The sequence below is a fragment of the Polypterus senegalus genome, chromosome 17 (assembly GCF_016835505.1).
Source record: "Polypterus senegalus isolate Bchr_013 chromosome 17, ASM1683550v1, whole genome shotgun sequence".
Lineage (NCBI taxonomy): Eukaryota > Metazoa > Chordata > Cladistia > Polypteriformes > Polypteridae > Polypterus > Polypterus senegalus.
The window spans coordinates 27,738,220-27,757,814 of record NC_053170.1 but is presented as its reverse complement, the minus strand read 5'-3'; the positions used below and the strand labels follow the sequence as shown (position 1 = coordinate 27,757,814).

The 19,595-nt window shown below is 37.7% G+C and overlaps 2 long non-coding RNA genes across 4 annotated transcripts in view; one reads left to right on the top strand and one right to left on the bottom strand.

Annotated features, from left to right (window-relative positions):
* Positions 1-19,595, bottom strand: part of LOC120517434 — a 125,113-nt gene that overhangs the window by 31,160 nt on the left and 74,358 nt on the right. The window lies entirely within an intron of this gene.
* On the top strand, positions 9,991-11,285 carry LOC120517435. The gene is made up of 3 exons (XR_005631034.1): positions 9,991-10,198; positions 10,492-10,575; positions 11,203-11,285. It is a non-coding gene; the product is annotated as an uncharacterized LOC120517435 (long non-coding RNA).

Sequence of the window (19,595 nt, the reverse complement as noted above, 5' to 3'; positions counted from 1 at the left end):
AACCAAAGTGCTGTACAATAAAAACCTAACATATCAGACACACAATAACCAAAGGGTAAAAGAAACAGAAACACATAAACACATAAGAGCTGAAGAGATTCATAATAAAAAGTATACAGATAGCCAACATATCATACTGGGTTAAACGTCAGGGAGTAAAAGTGTGTTTTTAAATAAGATTTAAAGACAGCTAGTGAAGGGGCTTGCCTAACATGCAACGGCAAATCGTTCCAGAGTTTTGGGGCTGCAACTGAAAAAGCTGGATCACCTCTGAGTTTGCATCGTGCCTTGGGAACACGTAAAAGAGCATCTGTTCTGCTGACCTGAGAGAGCAAGACGGTACGTAAGGGTGCAGCAGTTCTGACGAATAAAATGGGGCACAACCATTAAAGGATTTAAAAACAAATACAAGGATCTTAAAATGGATTCGAAAACAAACTGGAAGCCAGTGAAGGGAAGCCAAAATCGGGGTAACATGTTCATGCTTTCTTGTGCCAGTTAAAAATCGAGCAGCAGTGTTTTGCACCAGCTGTAGGAAAGCAGTGGAGGCCTGGCTAATTCCAAAAAGAAGCACATTGCAGTAATCTAGACGAGATGTTATAAAAGCGTGTATCACTGTTTCAAGGTTGCGTTTAGACAAAACAGGCTTGAGAAAAAGTGGCACTAGAGACAATACCACTGTACATCCAGTTTCCAAAACTAAAAGTAATCCAAACAAAAAAAAGCATATAACAAAATCATTTACATGAAACTTAGCAAGAATAGCTGTGTACAGCAGAGGCACTGTGATTATTTAGACCAGTGCATTTTTTAGCATTCTTATCTGCTGCACCACCAATCACTCACAGTCAGAATATATCCTGTGGGAGAAAGTGAGTGTGCCTTTAACTGACAAGGATTTGTCAATTCAGACTTCCTTTGATGGGAGTTAAGGATGTCATGATGGCATAGTGTCTGTAAACCCCAAGTTTCTTTTCAAGCAGAGTCAGTGAGGAACCTTCTAACCATCTACAAAGTGCACGTTGCTGTACAGGTAACACACAAATGAATTAGAAGTGGACCATACAATTATAAAACACCTTTAGATTCAACTGTTATTTTTTGTATTTGTTTAAGGGCTGGCTTTCATTTGATGAATTTAAAAACCACATGTCATGTGCAGAATTGTTTTTGATGGGTAAATAATGTCTATAATAACAAATCATATCTAACTACTGAACTAACTGACTGATTAAGGCAAATTGAATGAGGTGCTTATAGGCCATTAGTGAAATGGGGGAAACAATACTTACTAAGTGGCTGAAGTTCTCTTGGTGTTTACAGCCCAACAGGACAAAGAACCAACATGGTGAAAAGGACAACAGTGTGCATTTACAAGAAGAAGAATATAGGGCATAATAGATTAATAGAAAAAAAAGACAGAAAGTCGACATATCAAAAAGTATTGGGTGTCCTAGAATAATCAAATAGAGTAACATGGGGACCACCTGGAGAATACTTACAGTATGTTGCTTGCAAAGAGAAAACTTTTAACAGTCCTGGTAGTCAGCCCTGAATCAAGGCATAACTACCTACAGAATGTAATGATGGAGGTCTGTTACGGCCTTTCTATAATTCTGATTTGACAAGTATGAGTTAACCCATCCAAAGACAGTTCAAGGGAACCTAAAGTAATATTCAAGACTATGTGCTAAGTTAGTGTGGTCATAAGAAACGTTTTGCTAAAATCGTACAAGATAGTAACGGTAGTATTCTTTACATCAGAGCACATTAGGAGGTCATTGACAACATGGCTTAATGCTCTTTCAGTACTATGAATGGTGTAAAAGTCCAATGGATAGTCTTCACATAGGGTATAGCAATAAAGGTGAAACTGAAGCTCCAAGGATACTACATTTTCAAGTAATTTAGGAAGAAATTATAAAATCTTGGTATACAATTTTTAAGAGCATTTGGGTGTATATCTATAGTGGCCTGATAATAAGTTGTTTTTAGTGTATGAGGAATAGTTCCTGCCAAAAAAGATTAATTAATAATGTTAACAATGGGTGCTACATGTACAGTAATTGAGCTTTTCACTAAATTAGCTGGAACTGGCTCTAAAGGACAAGTGGCTGGTATAAGTTTGGAAGTCAAAATTGGAATGTTCTGTTTTGTTAACAAACTGAAATTACTAAGGATGTGTGCACAATGAAAGACAGTGTTTGAAAGAGCAATATTATGCTTCAGAGATTACTTTTAAATTTGCAATTGTATGTTTATTCTGTTATTATAATGAATAAAAAATAATGACACTCATACTAGCAAGGATCTCCATTTGGATTCATAATTATTAGTTCAATATGCTGGGGATGTTTACAATTTTATTATAATTTCTATTTCATAATCTAAACAGCTCTCCAGCTCATTCTACTAAGAGAGGCACTCCATGTAATAAAAATAACATGAATTGACCTAGTAGCACTCATTTATTCTGGATAATAGCACTAAGAAATGGCCTATTTCCAGTTGGTTTTGGATAATAAAAAAGAATGTTACATTTGCCAATATTTGTACATTGATTTCATTAAATATAAGTAATGAATATTTGTATAATACCCACACAAGGAAATAATTGCTGTTTATGCTGCTTATCTAAATGTGATTCTTGGTACTATTTTGCATAGTGCAAAACCCACATCTTCTTGTACTTTCTGCAATTTACTTTCTTGTTGCAGGTCATTTTGAACACTGTCATCATCTTTATCATCAGCCCAGCTGCAGTTAAGTGTTTATCCTTATTCATAGAATCAGTTCATATCTGACTATACGTCTTTCAGAAAAAATGAGCACCGCAGTAAACCACGCCAATCTAAGTAACCAAAGCAATTCTCAAAAGCCTGTGACAATTCTGTTATTTGAACTCACAACTTAAAATCCAATTAGTGATTAGGTCATCACTTCAGCCTTGCCAAGGACATTCCTAGGGGTGGCAAAATTTCACAGGTAACTTGGTTCCACTTCATTCCTGCTTTTATTCGAAAAGTAATTAGTCTTCCTGAACAAAAGTCTATTTCTTTGTTTCTGGTCATATCTTCTGTGCAGATCACCTAGTTAAACTACATGCATGTCTCTTGATATGCCAAACTAACAAGTCATAAACTGAACATGATTCTGGCTCCTGTTTGGTTTTGCATTCACTCTATTTATGTTTATTAGAAAGGCACCTCTGGTCTTATCATTTCAGTTCAGGCACAAGATTCATTATTTTGGCACAGCTTACACTTTTTAGTGCTGCTGAGAAAGTTCACATTAGCTTCTTATATGGATTTTTTTATTAATTATATATTTTTTTTTTATTTGCCATTACCAATTCTTTCCCATTTTCGTTTCCTTCTAGACATCCAGGGTAATCATTGAGATTCCCTGGAATGCACTTAATTGCAATAACAGATCTATCAGCAGCCTTGTATTCAACTGAAATTGTTGTTGTTTGTCTGCATTTAAAACCAGAGCTGACCCAGGACAGCTGGTATTTGGATTTACAAACTACCTCATATAAAATAATATATTTTTTTCCCTGCTGTGGGCTGGCACCCTGCCTGGGGTTTGTTTCCTGCCTTGCACCCTGTGTTGCCTGGGAGTGGCTCCAGCAGACCCCTGTGACTCTGTAGTTAGGATATAGTGGGTTGGATAATGGATGGATGGATATTTTTTTCCATTTATGTTTTCAACCTTTTTTGTGTTTATGCTGCATGACTTTTAGCCATGCTATAATTATAATTATTGCATAGTATTCTGGATTTTAAGTGAAAGTGTGCTTAAGAAATAATGTAGGTTTTGGTTAGGGCTCTGCTTTCCTTCTGCATTACAAAACAAGCTGTGAAGCCAGCTCTAGAATTTCTCTGGCATGACACAGTGTGAGGGCAAGCTGGGACATTTTCCATTATAAAAAATAAATATGCAATGGCTAAATAAAAGAAAAACAATGTTTTTCCAATATTTAGTAATAAAAACTTATCTTATTTATTTTGCCAATGAACTTCACTGAGTGAGTTATAAAATGAAGAGAAGAATAAGCACAGTAGACCATAAAAAGAATGAAAAAAGATGACTTTAAGTTGTGACATTTGTCACTTGTGTTTTGATATTACATTTGTTTTGAGTGATATACAGTCATTTTTTATTACATTTTTTTAATTCAATTGATGCTTTTGCATTGTCTCATAAAACATTCCACTCAGTAGCTTCTTTTAGTATAAACTGAACTGTTTTGTAAACAAAATTCCTATAGTTCTAGGAATGACTGTATAAAATAATAACATGATTACAATTATGAAAAATATTTTGAAACTGTCATCTGTTATCCAACTGATAGTATAATTAAAAAGGAGAACTGTACCTAAATTGCTCAAGTAATGTAAAGTTCTAATATCCACAGTGTAATTTGTGTTGACATTGAACACAACAGCATTATTTATTCCATGCAAGAGGAGCTTCTTCATCATTAATGCAAATGGCTCAACCTTTATGATCTCTGCTACTATTACAAACAGTCAGTTCACACCAGTCTGTTTTGACACATTTCACAACTTCATCGCAAATGCATGAAAGTGGAAATGTTCATAGATATGAGAAGCTGTTTCCTCTAGTATTGTGCTTTTAAATATTAACACACACTGTAAGTATACATTGTGGCAGATTTTACCAAATTTACAAACCAAAGTAAGTTGCATTACAAAATAAAGTGAATTGTGTTTCTCTACATGGATATGTCAGCAAAATCGCTAGTTCATTAGAAAATAAATGATAAAACAGTTTATCTAGTTAACAGGTGGAGCAGTTCTGTCATACTGGGTAGTCCCATGGTTTTTCTAGAACTCTGTCTCTGGTCTTAGGTTTGCTTCTGTTCACTTATTTATTTTCTTGTCATTTGCAAATTTTAGTTTTATTATTGTTGTTTAAATATTTTGCATATATTACTTTCTTTTAATTATTTGTTTTTCATTAAGAATTTTCTGTTAATTGTTTTGTAAATTGCTTTCATTGGCTTTGAAATTGCTCTTTATTGCTTTTGCCTTTCTCACTTTATGTTGATCCTAGGGGTGCTGGGCCTCCAAATACTGCAGGTAACAAAGATGCAGTCTGAGTCCCAGGCAAACTGCTGGGACATTGAATGAGCTTATCTGTGTCTTTGGCTACCAATTCTTTGTAAATTCATGGCTTATGTTAGTTTTGCCATTTGCATTTTTTGCCCGTTGGATTTGGCTTTTCTAAAGCTGACTTTCAGTTTGGTCGCTTTTGCCATTTCTGGCTATAGTATTCTTTTTTGGCCTTTTGCAATCCTTAGTTAGCATTTTTGTATTTACACATTTAGTAAAAAAAAATATATATATATATATATACACTGCTCACAAAAATTAAAGGAACACTTTAAAGAAACACATTAGATACATCAGATCTCAATATGAAGTTGGATATCTATACAAATAACGACAGAGCAATGTCTTAGGAACAAAAGGATGCCAAGTCTTTTAATGGAAAAAAATTTTTTTTGCCTACAGAGGGCTCAATTGTGTAGACACCCTAAAATCAGAGTGAAATGAAGATGTGGCAGGCTAGTCCATTTTTTCAAAAACTTAATTTCTGCTACTCAAAATGCTTTTCAGTATCTTGTGTGGCCCCCACGAGCTTGTATGCATGCTTGACAACGTCGGGCATGCTCCTAATGAGACGACGGATGGTGTCTTGTGGCATTTCCTCCCAGATCTGTATGAGGGCATCCCTGAGCTGTTGTACAGTCTGAGGAGCAACCTGGCGGCCCTAATGGACCGAAACATAATGTCCCACAGATGTTCTATTGGGTTTAAGTCAGGGGATCGTGAAGGCCATTCAATTGTTTCAATTCCTTCATCCTCCAGGTACTGCCTGCAAACTCTTGCCACATGAGGCGGGCATTGTCGTGCATTAGGAGGAAACCAGGACCTACTGCACCAGCGTAGGGTCTGACAATGGGTCCAAGGATTTCATCCTGATACCTAATGGCAGTCAAGGTGTCTTTGTCTAGCTTGTAGAAGTCTGTGCGTCCCTCCATGGATATGCCTCCCCAGACCATCACTGACCCACCACCAAACTGGTCATGCCGAATGATGTTACAGACAGCATAACATTCTCCATGGCTTCTGCAGACCCTTCAACGTCTGTCACATGTGCTCAGGGTGAACCTGCTCTCATCTGTGAAAACACAGGGTGCCCTTGGTGGACCTGACAATTCTGGTATTCTATGGTAAATGCCGACGAGCTCCACTGCGCTGGGTTGTGAGCACAGGGCCCACTAGAGGACGTTGGGCCCTCAGACCACCCTCAAGAAGTCTGTTTCTGATTGTTTGGTCAGAGACATTCACACCAGTGGCCTGCTGGAGGTCATTTTGTAGAGCTCTGGAAATGTTCATCCTGTTTGTCCTTGTCCAAAGGAGCAGATACCAGTCCTGCTGATGGGTTAAGGACCTTCTATGGTCCTGTCCAGCTGTCCTAGAGTAACTGCCTGTCTCCTGGAATCTCCTCCATGCCCTTGAGACTGTGCTGGGAGACACTGCAAACCTTCTGGCAATGACACACATTGATGTGCCATCCTGGAGAAGTTGGATTTCCTGTGCAACCTCTGTAGGGTCCAGGTTTCGCCTCATGCTACCAGTAGTTACACTGACCATAGCGAAATGCAAAACTAGTGAAAAAAACAGTCAGAAAAGATGAGGAGGGAAAAATGTCAGTGGCCTCCACCTGTTAAACCATTCCTGTTTTGGGGGTCATCTCATTGTTGCCCCTCTAATGCACCTGTTGTTAATTTCATTAACAGCAAAGCAGCTGAAACTGATTAACAACCCCCTCTGCTACTTAACTGACCAGATAAATATCCCAGAAGTTTCATTGACTTGATGCTATACTCTGATTAAAAGTGTTCCTTTAATTTTTTGAGCAGTATATATATATATATATATATATATATATATATATATATATATATATATATATATATATATATAAATCTTTAACAACACAGAATTTTTCCCAGATCTCTGATGATCCTTAATCTGAACTGTAACACAGGATAAAAATCACCCAATACCTCCTACAAAGACATTAAAATAGCCCAAGCCCATTTGATCAAAACAAGCAGCTTTGAACTTGAAGATGGAAGACAAAGCTGCAAAATTAAATTATAGATTATATTTTGTACAAGTGGCACAGGAATATGAAAACTGCAATGAAAATAATGTTTTAGGCAGCCTGTTAGTTTTAATTTTTTTCAACCAGTCATAAGCAAATGTTATTTTTGCAATGAAATTCCTAATCATTCACTAATTCATTGTGAAATTATATGCCCATCTATTCTTTTTACATTTTGCACATGACCTTATTTAGTCCTTAATGAAAAGCTAATGAAAAGGTTCATCTGTCACACAGAGATTTTCTTCTGAATAGCCCAGTGGGGATTGTTATTTGTGGATACAGAGTGTGCAAAGCGCATCATCAAAATGTTTTCTTTTGTTTTGAAGCAGATGATGCTCAGAAGGTTTAATGACTCCGGACAGAAAAAACACTGACGATGCCCAGGTTGTCCAAATTCTTTTTTACTACACAAGAGTACATATATAAAATACGTTATAACAATATAAAGAGCTATTTCCAAGCAATTTTAAAATATAATGAAATATACCAAAAAGTAATCCCGCATCAAGAGATTGCTGGTGTATCCAAGTGTTTCAGTTTCTCCTTGCTGAAAAATCTTTAAAAATATATCTCATTACTTAGTCTCAGCATGCCACTGTCTCTGAACCCATCTAATTTTCAAAGCATGGCTTGATAAATGTAAATATAATCCCTATCACACCTTTTAATATCTGGCTGCTGTGCCACTCTGAAACCCGTCTGTTTAAAAGAAGGAGACTTGCAGTTCACAGTGTCAGAAATAAAATGTATACTTACAGCAACACTAAGAACTGACTGGGGAGGATTTTGAGATTAGCACTACAGAAACCATGATAATGAAGCAATGCACCATTATCCATCAATTATTAATACAGCATAATTCAGGTTAGGAGGCTGAGCCTATAACCAGTAAGACTGAGCACAAAGGTAAAAATATTTCTGAACAAAACACCAATCCACCACAAGGCAGTCACACTGATGCTCTCACCAATGAGGTCAGTTTAAAGTCTTTAATTAGCCTAACATTCATGTCTTTGGGACATGGAGAGAAAACAGGAGTACAAATTGAAAAGCACACACAGCCACAAAGAAAATGGGTAAACTCTACATGGACATTGCTGAAACCTTAGGCTAGGGCAGCAAATCTCTCACTCTGCATTTTGTTAAAGACCTTGAGCCATTCAGATTTTCTCCATAAATGCTGTTTACATCTTAAATTTTATTAAGGAACAGGCCATATCGCAAATCTTGTGTAAATGAAAATTTATGTTGCCATTACTTTATTTATATTTAGTCATTTAAAATCATTTCTGTTTTACTTTTTATTTACTTTGTGTTGCAATATTTATTATCATGGATCCAATCCCAATTTAAATCCCATGCATGATTGCTGTCTATTTGGAGTTTGCACATTCTCACTGTGTTTATGTGGGTTATCTTACCTCAGGCGTTGTCTGTTAGATTAGTTGGCCATTCCAAGTTACTTCTATGTGTGTGTGTTTGTGTGTGTGTGTGTGTAAATGGGCCAGTCAATGGAGCAAGACACTGTCCATTCTGTCAAGATATGACTCTTAACTGGATTAGGTTTGACAGTGTTCTGTACAATACCAATACATAACATTGTCAAACCTAATCCAGTTATTTCTGTAATATACAAAACATTTCAAAGTCCCTCCCTTTCAAAGATCCCAGAGTACAGCAGGAAAAGGATCTCTTACTCAACATTTCAGAAAAAGGAGTGGAAGGCAGCAGTGCAAAAAATTCACTTTAGCTCCGTATGCGCAAAGCATTCAATTATTCAACTTAAAATCACCTGTTGAGCACATCTGTCTCATTTAAAATTGTCTAAAATGTTTCCAGGGCAAGAGCCAACCTGTGAATGTTGCAATCGAGCTCCAGCCTCATTGGGCCATATGTTTGTTTGGCGTGCACCACATTAACATAATTTTGGACCAAAATCTTTAAATGCCTTTCAGACAGCCTTGGAGTCACAATCTCTCCTAATCCACTAACAGCTGTGTTTGGTGGGCTCCCTGACGAGCTTAACATGGAGAAGGACAAACAAACTGTAACTGTCTTTACTTCACTATTAGCACATATGTAGACTTATCTTGCTCAACTGGAAGAATCTTAATTCACCTCTGTTAAGTCAGTGCGTAACTGATGTCATATATTATTTGAAATTGGAAAAAATCTAATTCTCACTTAGAGGATCGTTTTTAAAACCTAGCAGGATCTAATCAATAACATTTTACAATAAGCATTTAAATTGAGGAAGTGGATTCTCTTCCCTTATTTATTTTAATTATTTTTATTTATCTATTTATGTGTTTATTTACTTATTTTTACTACTATTATTACTCTTTTTGGTCTAACTCTCTTTCTCATGGGTGGTGATTGATTTGAATTGAACTTATCTTGTAAAATTTGACTTTTTAGTATGGAATGTTATTTGCTTTTAATGAATTCAGTAAAATGTTGAAAAAAATAAGAGACATTACAATTAAAAACTGAATGGTGCTTTGAATTAAACAATAATCTGTTTATTGTCTTAGGTTTGTAAGGTTAGTACAGAATAACCTGTAAAATGGCCACTATGCTATACTTGAACATAAGCTGTTTGAAAGTGGAACATCAGACCACTTAAAGTATGTAAAACTGAAAACTGCCAAATTAACCCAAGTAAGATCAATTACAATAAACAGGAATAACAAGCACAAAGTAAGTTACAGTGCTTATAAAAAGTATCCACTACATTTTACTTATATTTTTATACAACTGTGTTGTGCCAGCTTGGGTTTATGAGTATTTTGTTGTTATCTTGCCGTTTTGCATATTTTTTGGGGGTTTACTGTTGTTTTTTATTATTCTGTAATTATGTAATGAGTGTCCATTCCTTGTCTTATGTGAGTAGAACCCCAAGAGGATAGTTCACCCTGACATCACACCTGAGGGACCACCCTCTGCCTTCTGATGCATCAGACTTAGGATCACATCAGGATTCTTTATTGTAAGTATTGTTATCATTTGATTTTTCTGGCTTTGTGGTTTTTATTGCTTTGCCTTTGGCTTCTGAATATTAGATTACAGATTGAACTTGTTAGCCTTGGGTTGCAACTTTAAGCAAACCTTTTTAGGCAATTTTCGTGTGTTTTTCTCTTTTTTCCTTCCTTTTGTTTTCTTGTAACAAACTCTTGATTTATAAAGATTCTTCAGTTCAGGTCTGAGGTTGATGGTAATCCCCACTCTTGAAGGGCATTTCATATATTTTGTAACTATTTGAAGTGTTTTCAACTTTCATAGGTTCCCATTTCTGGGCCTGTTAGGCTAAACGTCTGCCTGTAGAAGTCTGAGCTGCCTGCCTGGGACAAGACCTTATCTGAGCAGGTTAGTGAAGGCACTGGCTTGCTTTGTGGGACTTTTTGAAAATTCATTCTCTTTTCACTGTACTTGAGATTTATTCTCATAACAACAAAAATACTGAAACACAGATTTAATCTGGCTTTTTTGACTTTGATGAACCGAAAAAATATATTTAATGTCAAATCAAAAAACTGGTTTCTGTAAAGTGGTCTAAATTAATTGCAAATATAAAAAAAATACTGATCACATAAGTATTCACCCCTTCAAGGCAATGTTTAGTAGATGTACCTTTGCCAGCCATGGCAGCCTTGGGACTGTGTGCATAGGTCTCTATCAGACATTTATTTCCAATATGTTTTGAAAAAGTGACAAATCTTTGTTAGGTTACATGGGTTTTGTGAGTGAACAACCTTTTTAACTTGCAGTCACAAATTCTTAAGTTAAATTGACATCTAGAAACTGACTACTCTAGAACATTAACATTGATGTTTTGAAGTCATTCCTGTATGGGTTTGGTTTTATGCTTGGCATTATTTTCTTGCTTGAAATCTAATTTTCTCCCAAGGCATAGTTTTCTTGCAAATTGCAGCAGGTTTTCCTCCAGGATTCTCCTGTGTTTTTCTGCATTAATTTTCCTCTCTTCCCTCACAGGCCTTCAAGGTCCTGCTGCAGAGGAGCATCTCCTCAGCATAATGCCCCCGATGGTGGGGATGGTGTCCATCCATCTATTATCCAACCTGCTATATCCTAACTACAGGGTCACGGGGGTCTACTGGAGCCAATCCCAGCCAACACAGGGTGCAAGGAAACAAACTCCGGGCAGGGCACCAGCCCACTGCTGGGCACACACACCCCCACACGCCAAGCACACACTAGGGACAATTTAGAATCGCCAATGCACCTAACCTGCATGTCTTTGGACTGTGGGAGGAAACCGGAGTACCCAGAGGAAACCCACGCAGACACGGGGTGTACATGCAAACTCCACGCAGGGAGGACCCGGAAAGCTAACCCAGGTCTGCTAACTGCAAGGTGGCAGCGCTACCACTGGGACACCGTGCCACCCTGGGAAATGGTGTGTTGTTAATAATGTGCAGTGTAACGTGATGTTTAGTCTCCCACATACCTTCTGCTGATGTGTTGTGAATTTTTTCTCTTTGCTACTCTCCCAGAAAGTTGTGACTGATGAAGCACCCAGGCAACAGTAGTTCTGGTGCTGGGCGATATGACGATATATATCGTGGGGACGATAGAAAAGTGTCTATCGTCCTATTTCTCTTCTATCGTTTCTATCCTAATTTTATCAATTACTAAAGAAAATATTGCATTAAATAGGCTATGACAAATGAATGATAATGTCTTGTCGCTATGCAATGCATACTCTACCCTTTATATCAGTGATAATCAAGAATAAAAATGAACTTTTTCGCAAAGAAACTCCATCTTGTGGTTTTGTGACAGTTCAGTTAAATGTCACTTCAAAATAAAGTTGCAAAAAAAAGTATGCAATGATATTTTTGTCAAACTTTTCAGAGAATAACTGGAAACGTACTTTATTGTGGGTGGTATATCGTGATATATATCGTTATTGTGATATAAAATAATCCATATCGTGATATATGATTTTTCCATATCGCCCAGCACTAAGTAGTTGTATGCACAGTCTCTACAATATTACTCACTGTAGCTTGTAACTCCGTCAGAGTTCTCATAGCTCTCTTGGCAGCCTATCTCATTTGTCTTCTTATTGCACAATCACTCGGTTTAGAACAAGGCAGGCCTGCTGCCAGAAATATTTGGGCCCCAGACAACTGGGTACGTGTGGGCCCCTCTGCCTTCCCCCGGGTCCCCACATGCCAAAATCTTCAAATACGTATACAAAATGATTGAAATGTAGTTTATCCGACAGCGACAATGCTGCATTTATGAATACCATACATGATGAGTTAAGTCTTCTCGCACATCAAAGTTTGACTGCGAGAAGGAAAGCCAGTGCTAACGGAAGCTCGTAGCGGAATTGAAACAATACATTAATGAGATAATCCTATGTATTATCTAATGTGTAACAGTACAATTATACCAATGCAATTAATAGGAGTAACATCTGAACATTTTAATATATACTAATGGTTAGGGTTATCTACATGGTGTACAATCAGTATTGTAACTTGCTGTATCAAACTTCAAAGTTTTCAAAAAATCCGGGTGATCCAGAATCTTTAGTGATACACACAAAACCAACGCACACTCATCACTGCTTTAAAAGCAACAATAAACACCCAAGCGAATGAATTATCAAACTACGGAGACAGACTTCTGCTACACCATACACATCAACATCCACGATAGTGCACAACAATATCGCTGTTGTCTGAGACAGAACAGCGCCTGTGTGAGTGAAACGGAAGTATTCAATTACAGCGGCGAAGTCGATCCATTATCCACGTACCCTGTACAACAAACATACTACTCAATGTCAAGCTCAAGGACGTCAGCGTCAGCTCTCCTTTGTCTTTGAGAAGCATGCCGCTGCCGGCCCCCTTTGACAAGCGTGCTTCACACGACACGAGCACGATATCTACTTGTGTGGAGTGTGCGGCTATTAAAACACTCACTTGTATTGTTGTAAGCTAAACGATTTAACTTTTCTATTACATGTAACTTGAATAATTGTCCGAATATATATCTACGCGCACAGCATCAGCATAAAAATAAGCAAGCGTGAAGGGGCCCCCTTCCATTAGGGCCCCGGACCAGAGTCCCGTTTGTCCCCCCCTGGTGGTGGGCCTGAACAAGGCCTTCTTTAGGCACATTTACAGCAGTGCCTTAGTCATTCCATTTTTTAATAATTGATATAACTGGACTACAAGGGATATTCAGTGACTTTTTTCTTTTCTTGATTCCCTGACTTGTGCCTTTCAGTCACCTTTTCACCGAGATGCTTTGAGTGTTTTTTTTTGTCTTTATTGAATCGGTTAGGCTTATATACTGACCCAACACAAGTTGGACATTACAAATTAAGGGCAGTGTTACTACAATTACTGAAACCTCTTGACTACAAGCAGGTGATTTCCACTGTGCTAATTATGGGACTTCCAAAAACCAACTTGCTGCCACTGTGATGATTTAAGTTTATCACATTAAAGAGGGTGAATAATTATGGACCAATTATGTGGGTATATGAAACTATTAACCTGTATTCTACATTTTAAGAGTATACTAAACACCATTTCTATGTATAGCACATTTTCATACATGAAAGTAGCTCAAAGTGCTTTATAATAATAGCTAAACAAAGATGCAAAAAGAAAGTAAAAACTGAAGAACAGATATTTAAAACAGTAGAGAATCGTAATGTCCAACACAGGCAGTTTGCAGTAACTAAATTCCAGTAACTCTCCCTTTCTCTGTGCACACAGTTCATATCTCCTAAATATATTTAAGCTTCTGCTTCCATACTCTGTCTTCATATAATAAAAATAATAATCCTAGCACAAATTGTCCTATTTAGTTCTTTATTAGATAATCAACCATGTACCATCTCTGTATTGTATATTCTATTTAACTAATCTGCTTGAAAGAAAATGAGCCTAAAGAGATCTATGTAGGATAGGCTTCTTTGCTGTTGCACTCTGAAAAGGAATTCTTTACTTTTTTATTCACCTTCTTCCTTGATATCTGCCTTTTCTTCATTTATGCCTTAGCCTTTAAACTTTATTCCAGGGGTACTCAATTACTGTTTTGGAGGTCTGCAGTGGCTGCAGGATTTCATTCCAACCAGTAGTGAGAAGCCATGCCTAACAGGTAATGAAATTTTGTATTAAGTGAATGTCATTAAATAGTATATTTTTGTTTTCTGAGAACTATATCCATATATTTTGTGGTCCTTCCCTTATCATTTACTTATTTCAGAACATTTAATTAACACAGATACTTCATGATACATGTACACAAGTTTAAATTTAACCACGTTAGCCAGGGAGCTGGTGGTTCTTTGCCATTTGTACTTCATTATTAACTGATGGCTGATTAAGAAAACAGACAACAACTAAAACCGAAGTACAGCAGCTTAAAACAAAAATAGGCAATTAAAGGTCTGAATTATAACAAGAAAGTTAACTTAAACTATGCCAAAAAATATTGCTTAATTAGTAATTGAGAAATTGGTCAAAGCCAGGCCACTGTGGACCTGTTGAGTACCCCTGCTTTATTGTGTATAATTTCCATTACTTTTAATTAATGCAGTTTGTATTGTTAATTTATGTTTCATTGTTTATTATTAAGCATGCAACACAACATAAAAAACTTGATTAACTAACCTAGCAACTGCATTTTTATTATACAGCTTGTGGTATGTCACAAGTTTAAGGACTAAAGTAGCACAGGCACAGCAACAGTATAATCTGCATTGTGGTCATTACTACAGCATAGTTTTTGAGTTATCTTCGTGTTACTTTAAAATCTGTGAGTGTTTGACAGACACCATCTGAATGCGAGTACCCGGGCAAAATGGCAAAGTTAATAAACTAATAAACATTGTGAATGATGCTTGGAAATAAACAGTAAACATTGTTTCTGTTTTCTTTTGATATGTGGGGAGATTATGGTGATAACTGTAAAAAAAAGACTCTGTGCCACCTTCAAACTCTTACTTTTTGCAATTACTGTTTGATTAGGAAATGTTCATCCCATAAACCCAATGGTGTAGTGACATAGTGACAGTGACTAAAACCTAAAACAAAATAATCGTTTCCTGAAACCAAGTGCCTCCAGAGCAGCTAACTAGAATCATACAATGACTAACTAGTTTAAGAGACAGACTGCTTGTTTTCATGTTGTGACATTTTATTGTGGAAGCCCATCAGATATGAAATCCACTTAAAAAATAATTACAGGCCGTGAGGAGCCAGGGTCAATCCTGACACCATTATGTGCAAGGTAAGGAACTACCCTGGACAGGGTGTAATTATGGAAGTTGACTTTGAAATTGCCTGATAAGGGCTGTTCGGTCCCTGTACAACCGGTGTCAGAGCTTGGTCCGCATTGCCGGCAGTAAGTCGAGCCCATTTCCAGTGAGAGTTGGACTCCGCCAGGGCTGCCCTTTGTCACTGATTCTGTTCATAACTTTTATGGACAGAATTTCTAGGCGCAACCAGGGTGTTGAAGGGGTCCGGTTTGGTGGACTCAGGATTGGGTCACTGCTTTTTGCAGATGATGTTGTCCTGATTGCTTCATCAGGCCGTGATCTTCAGCTCTCTCTGGATCGGTTCGCAGCTGAGTGTGAAGTGGCTGGGATGAGAATCAGCACCTCCAAATCCGAGACCATGGTCCTCATCCGGAAAAGGGTGGAGTGCCCTCTCAGGGTTGGGGGAGAGATCCTGCCCCAAGTGGAGGAGTTCAAGTATCTCGGGGTCTTGTTCACGAGTGAGGGAAGAATGGAGCGTGAGATCGACAGGTGGATCGGTGCGGCATCCGCAGTGATGCGGGCTCTGCATCGGTCTGTCGTGGTGAAAAAGGAGCTGAGCCGTAAGGCAAAGCTCTCAATTTACCAGTCGATCTACACTCCTACCCTCACCTATGGTCATGAGCTATGGGTAGTGACCGAAAGAACGAGATCTTGAATAAAAGCGGCTGAAATGAGTTTCCTCTGTAGGGTGTCCGGGCTTTCCCTTAAAGATAGGGTGAGAAGCTCAGTCATCCGGGAGGGGCTCAGAGTAGAGCCGCTGCTCCTCCGCATCGAGAGGAGTCAGATGAGGTGGCTCAGGCATCTGATCAGGAAGCCTCCTGGACGCCTCCCTGGTGAGGTGTTCCGGGCACGTCCAACCGGGAGGAGGCCCCGGGGAAGACCCAGGACACGCTGGAGGGACTATGTCTCCCGGCTGGCCTGGGAACGTCTTGGGATTCTCCCGGAAGAGCTGGAAGAAGTGGCCGGGGAGAGGGAAGTCTGGGCCTCTCTGCTTAAGCTGCTGCCCCCGCGACCCGACCTCGGATAAGCAGAAGAAGATGGATGGATGGATTGATGGATGGATGGACTTTGAAATTGGTTCTTAACAATCAATGTTTGGCATCAATGAAGTACTCTCTATGTATTTCTGTCCTGGATTTTAAGTAATGGTGATTTTATGTACTGAATGTTTAAGTTGCCGTTTTTTATACTGTTTCTTGCATTCTATTCATTTTCTAAACCTGCTTTTTGCAGTTTCTTGGTTGCATAGCCTACACCTTTGGCACTGACAAAAGGTAGGAACTCGCTTCAGACAAGTGGCCTGTCCATCGTAAGACATTTTTATCTTTAATTGAAGAATTTAATTATTTTTAATAAACTGAGTGGAAAATCTGCAAAAAATTATATTGTGGTAAGAGACACATTTAGAAAAACAAAAAACAAAATAGAATATAATGGCTTTGTAATGAAAAAAAAACACTGATTGGGTGTTCACTTTGCCAACTGCTATGCGTTTACTCCTGTGGTTGTTCAATTCACACATATACATCATCTACTTTATTTGTAAAGAAAAACAAGTCCAGTGCCTACAAGGCTGAAAATTAAATGTTTTAGTCAAATGCTCCAGAGGATAAAAAAATTTCACTTATATAACTGGAGTCAAACACAGAATGTGGGAGTGTTAAGTTTTGAGGTAGACTGTAACCCATCAACACCCAGATTCTGTACCATGAAAACATTTACAGCCTTGATTAAAAGAAACAAATGGATTTAGGAATGAAATAGTTCACCTAAAGCAGCTGTGTTTACCTAAAGCAGTGTATTCTTAAGCTGGAAAGTAAATAAAAAAGAGTAAAATATTGGCTCTGGAAAAAGTTGCACTTTTCTGGCTTCAAAATGGACCCAGTCTTAGACAGATACAGAAAAGCGGGGAAAGATAATTATGGATCAGACTGACAGTTACAATGACAAATGAGTTGTAAAACACCACATCAGAGGTAGTAAATGCAGAAAAATACAGACAATTGTCATTCAAACATGCTGAAACATTCTGAATTTCTTTCACATAAAATATTGGGTTCAGTTCTGAAATTCAGTCCTATCTCAATCATGAACTCAAGGAAAAAGGCGTTTTCACGTGTGATTTTCCTGAGGTTAGAAACAGTCTTGCCAAGTTTTTAATTCTAACTAGGGAAAGAAAATCAGAGGATGTCAGAAGATTTTTATTGTCTATTAATCCATGATTTGGACAGGTCATCAACAGCTGTGTCTACAATATCTAAAACTGCTGCAATAATTTCACATTTTATCAAGGATGACAACTTCTCAGATCCATTTGGAGTTTTTTTTTGTTTTTTCTGTCCACCCTGGCCATCGGACCTTACTTATTCTATGTTAATTAATGTTGACTTATGTTTATTTTTTATTGTGTCTTCTATTTTTCTATTCATTTTGTAAAGCACTTTGAGCTACATTTTTTTGTATGAATATGTGCTATATAAATAAATGTTGGTTGATTGATTGAGGTTTTTCCACTCATGTTTAAGACACCCGTTTTTTTTAGCAATACTTCACAATTACTTGTTTTATGCCTCTCAAAAACTGCTATTGTACCTCTGATAATGCTCCTGATATATCTAAACTCAAATCAGTATGCTTAACTAATACAGGTTACCACTGGAAACTAAATCATTACTAGTGGGCAGATATTTTTGAATTTATTTCTACAAAAACTGACATTTTCATTGAGACCAAAATATCAGCAGATATATCTGTGGGAACACTCAGGGTAACACTTAAAGGCATATTTGAGAATATAAATCAATTTATGTTTAATTTAAAAATACTCTGGAAACTACAGGGGCATCAGGACTAACTACTGAGTTTCCTAAAACAGATCTGGAATATGCAAGAACACAAAATGATTACTCTAGGAAAAAAAACCTTCATTGTGTAAAGAAGGTAATTGTTTGCAGACAACAGAAACAGACCATCTTATAAGTCATGCCATTCTTATAATAGGCATGCAGAAAAGCATAAGAAGATTTTAGGTCAACAATTACACAAAATTATGTTTGGAGCTAATTTGCAGAGTCTAATAATGAAATTGTAAATAAAGAATTAATAAACATATTTAAGGACTGTTGTAAATGTGATACAGATTGTAGTTTAACAAACTTGATCAAGTAGAACTGGCACAGTACAGGACACTGTTCATGAAGAAGCTGGAGAAACCACTTGGGCTCTCTGAAATCCAGGATGCTTTATAGTATCCACAAGGTGGAGAAGCTGTATGCCCAGACTTCTAGTCATAGGAATTTAATAAAAAATGTTTTAGTTAAATTAACTCTGTAGATCCATACTAATAAAAGGCAAAGCCCTCACTGACTGACTGACTCACTCACTCACTCACTGACTCATCACTGACTCATCACTAATTCTCCAACTTCCCGTGTAGGTAGAAGACTGAAATTTGGCAGGCTCATTCCTTACAGCTTACTTACAAAAGTTAAGCAGGTTTCATTTCGAAATTCTACACGTAACGGCCATAACGGTCGATAACGGTTGACAACGTCCGCCATGTTGAACTTTCTTAATTATGGCCCCATCTTCACGAAATTTGGTAGGCGGCTTCCCTGCACTAACCAAAACCGATGTACGTACTTGTTTCGATGGTATGACGCCACTGTCGGCCGGCATATTGAACTTTCCAACGTCATTAATTTTCCAACTTCCTGTGTAGGTATAAGGCTGATCCCATTTTCACGAAATTTGGTAGGTGGCTTCCCTGCGCTAACCAAAACCGATGTATGTTCTTATTTTGGTGGTATGACGCCACTGTCGGCCGACATATTGAAGTTTCCAGTGTCACTAATTTCCCAACTTCCCGTGTATGTAGAAGGCTGAAATTTGGCAGGCTTATTCCTTACAGTTTACTTACAAAAGTTAAGCAGGTTTCATTTCGAAATTCTACGCGTAACGGTCATAACGGTCAACAATGTCCTCCATGTTGAACTTTCTTATTTATGGCCCCATCTTCACGAAATTTGGTAGGCGGCTTCCCTGCGCTAACCAAAACCAATGTACTTACTTTTTTTGG